The sequence below is a fragment of the Gossypium hirsutum genome, unplaced genomic scaffold (genome assembly GCF_007990345.1).
Source record: "Gossypium hirsutum isolate 1008001.06 unplaced genomic scaffold, Gossypium_hirsutum_v2.1 scaffold_662, whole genome shotgun sequence".
Lineage (NCBI taxonomy): Eukaryota > Viridiplantae > Streptophyta > Magnoliopsida > Malvales > Malvaceae > Gossypium > Gossypium hirsutum.
This window is the reverse complement of record NW_024403183.1, coordinates 1-3,870: the sequence shown is the minus strand read 5'-3', so window position 1 is coordinate 3,870 and position 3,870 is coordinate 1. Positions and strand designations below refer to the sequence as shown.

The 3,870-nt window shown below is 34.5% G+C and overlaps 1 pseudogene; it reads left to right on the top strand.

Moving 5' to 3' along the window:
* Positions 1 to 533: 533 nt before the first annotated feature.
* On the top strand, positions 534 to 3,130 carry LOC121226925 (uncharacterized; annotated as a pseudogene).
* The last annotated feature ends 740 nt before the right edge of the window (positions 3,131 to 3,870 follow it).

The window sequence follows — 3,870 nt, the reverse complement described above, 5'->3', positions numbered from 1 at the left end:
GGAGAGCTAAGTCAAAATACTATATTGGAATGACTTCATGACTATATGAGTTTATAATTAATAGGTGAAGAGCCGAAACTTAATTATAAATTATTTAAGCCTTAACCATATATGTTCAATTTGTAACACCCAAGTACTCAACCCGCTCACTAAGTCCAAATTACGAGATATCACAGTTGTTGTCGAAACAGCTACGATTGAAACACAAACAATTCATAGTAGTCAATAATTAAAATTCGACTAAAACATACATTCGACATGAAATAGAGTCAATAATACAAACTTGATTTTATGAATCTAAGAACTGTGTAGATGTAAATAGCATGTGAAGATAAGCAAATTTTGCTCCCACGTTGTGGCAGGATTAATAAAAGAGTCTATAATTACTATCGAATTCTAATAGTGTCTCTGTTAGCTTGTAATTGATTGTATCCAATTTTTACTTAAAAAAAAAGAGAAAAAGAAAAAATCAGGGTATGAATCAGCCCGGTTCGGCCAGTTGGCAGTTCCATTCTTAAATATTAAAGGAAAAAAAAAATCAAGCTTAGGCTTAGCTGCTCCAAAAAACGGGTAAGAAAGCGAGAAAACTAGAAGGAAAGAAAAGAAAGAGCTCCAGAAGCTCTCATCTTCGATGGCATCGGCAGCCACGTCCCGAGCTGTCATCTTCTCCCGCATCGCCGCCCTTTCAGTCAAACCTCTACCACCTTCTCTCTCTAGCTTCCTCCCTAGCCCTCGCAACCGTCCTCCTTCCGCCTTGACCGTGAGCTGCTGCTTAAAGGACGGCGGAGCCTACGACGACTACTCCGTTTCGACGCAGAAATCGAATTTAGATCGTGGATTCATAGTAATAGCTAACATGTTAAAGCACATCGAACCACTCGACACGTCTGTTATTTCCAAAGGGGTTTCTGATTCCGCCAAGGAAGCTATGAAGCGAACTATCTCCACTATGCTCGGAATTCTCCCTTCTGATCAGTTCTCCGTTTTGGTTTCCCTCTCGAAACCTCCTCTTCATCGTCTCCTCTTCTCATCCATCATCACAGGGTAATATATCTTATTTTCTTCTTCAAAAAGTTTTTTTTTACTGCAATTAAAAAAAATATACTTTTTTTAGGTATACCTTGTGGAACGCGGAGTATAGGGTTTCACTGATGAGAAATCTGGAAAGAGCGGCACCGGCGGAGGACCTAGTGAAGGAGACGGAGGAGGGCGTTAGTCAGCGGCACAGAGAGGTGGTGGAGAATAATATTGAGGAGGGAGAGGGTGGAAATGGTGAATATGAAGAACTGGAGAAGATAAGTCCGAGGGTTTTTGAGGATTTGTCGCCGGAGGCTTTGAAGTATATTGAGAAGCTGCAAGCTGAGTTATCTGATATGGAGGAGGTGAGGATTTTGGACTTTTTATGTAATTATAAATTTTGTAATTAATTATAAAATCAGTCTCTCTCACACACGTACATATACTATATTTACAAATAATGCGATAGAGGGTTAAAAGATGCAAAATTTGAAGCTCATATTCTTTTCTTTTAGAAATTATTACAAATTTGTGATACTTGCTTAATATGTAAATTAATGAAAGAGAAATGAAGTTAGATGATTCTTGGTCAATTTGGAAGTAGTTTGTCTTTGAGAAAATTTAACTCTGGATTTTCTTGACTTTAGACATACCAATTGCTTGTTTGAATTCCGGTTTTTCGTGATTGCATTTCTTCTTCTTGACTGTGTCTCTGGTTATTAAGGTGCTCTAGCAACAAACATGTTTTGGCAATCAATTTTATACTGCTCTTTTCTTTCTTGTTATGTGCTATAAAGAATGTTTATATACATATCCGAGCTTTCCTGTAATGGTGAATCTTCGTTCCTCCATTGATGGATCATGGTACCTAACTCATTGTCAATAGCTCGATATAATGTGTTCTCCGAGCTCCCTCTATATAAGATTTTTGTCGTTTCAGGAACTGACTGCTCAAAGAAGGAAAATGTGCGAATGGAGTGTGGCAGGGAAAACATGAATGGTTTGTTAGAGTATTTACGATCCTTGGATGCTGACATGGTAAGAGCTGGAAAGTGTTTCTTAGTAGATTGTCATGTTTTGGAACTGAATTAACTTTGTTTGATCCTACAATTAACTTGAAACTTTCTCATTGTTTGTACTTTTTATTTTTCAGGTGACAGAATTATCCCAACCATCATCGGTACAAGTGGAGGAAATGATCCATCAGCTTGTTCAGAATATATTGCAAAGGTTGTTCAAGATGCCTGTATGAGAGATTCAGGGATAGTAAACACGGGAAATCTTCAAGATGCTGCTGATGAAACTTGTGGCACTTCACGTGATTACCTTGCAAAGCTGCTTTTCTGGTATGTTTTCATGCGCTTGCTTTTACAAGTTAGGTTCGAATGTTTCGTAAAAGAAGGCACATTAAGCTTTTCTTTCAGTGAACGTATCTGGTAGGTCCCTCTATTACAAGGACCGGATCAAATTAGTCCATCTACTATTAAATGAATCAATTTAGTCCTTGTATTATTAAAAAGAATCAAATAACGTCAAGTTTCAGCAGAGCTAACATTTACTGTTAAAAAATGTCATTTATTGTTTAATATTTAATATTTTGAAAGCATTTGATGGTTCTGCAAATAAAATTTTGATTGGAGTTGAGCTATAAATGGAATAAATTATTTTTTTTAAATAGAAATTAATTCTTCAATGATTATTGATTTTTAATAGTACAAAATTAAATAATCATTTAACAGTATGGGACTAATTTTACGTCCTATAATAGGACTTGATAGGTTTACCTTTTCTTTCACTCTAGACTTAATGCCGAATTGTGACGTACCATGCGCATGTATTGTGAGAAGGGGTAAATAGAAAGTCTTCAGGATTAATTTGAAAGAATTCTGGTTTCACATAACATAATCGCAAATATTGGTTCAAAGAAAAAAGATCGATAACTTCTTTTTAGTTGCAATATATCAAATGCAGTGATAGTATTATGAGATTAAAGCCAGTTTCTTTCGGCAGGTGTATGCTATTAGGTCATCATTTGAGAGGCTTGGAAACAGATTGCATCTAAGTTGTGTTGTTGGATTACTGTAAAGTAAGTTACGTATGACATATGCATATTCTTTTCGTTTTTGGTCCTTTTGTTACAGTTTTGGTAATCCGATAATATACAACATTACATTGAAGGTGCAATGTTTATCGCATCAACATTTTCTTCTGCCTGCTTAACATGAATTATTGATTCATTGTGAGAACTTGAAAAATCTTAGGAATTAGGATGAAGTAACCAACCTATATGCAGCTATGTCGGATACAATATGTGCTGGATGCGGGTATGTTTACTCCTTCCCTTATATTTTGAGGGTCATATTTTCATACCTGCTCAGCATCCATTTTTGACACTAGTACTTCAAGAAAAAAAATGAAAAGTCAGATTCAAAACCTTATTCAGATTATTTTCTATCTGAGGCAGCAGGCAGCATATGTAAAAATAAAAAATAAAAAAAAAAGCTTGCTTGATTTTACACCTTGCAATTCATATATTTTTATCTTTTACTTGTTAAGGTGTTTATGTTATATAAGTTGGAAGTTGAAATATTAATAATTCGTATTTATATAATATTAGTATGTACCTATCAAACTCGGTTCGATTTGAAAAAAAAATGAATTTTGAGTTAATGGAATAAGTTATTCTATTTTTTGAGTCAACTTGAATAAAATTGAGTTGATTGGGTGAATTTTATAATTGAAGACACAGATAATAATAGTGTGAAACCTTTATACCGTCAATTTTAAAATAGTAAATTGGTCCTCTCATAAAATTACAAAAAGAAAATAAAAATTTTTAAATTTATATTTTTT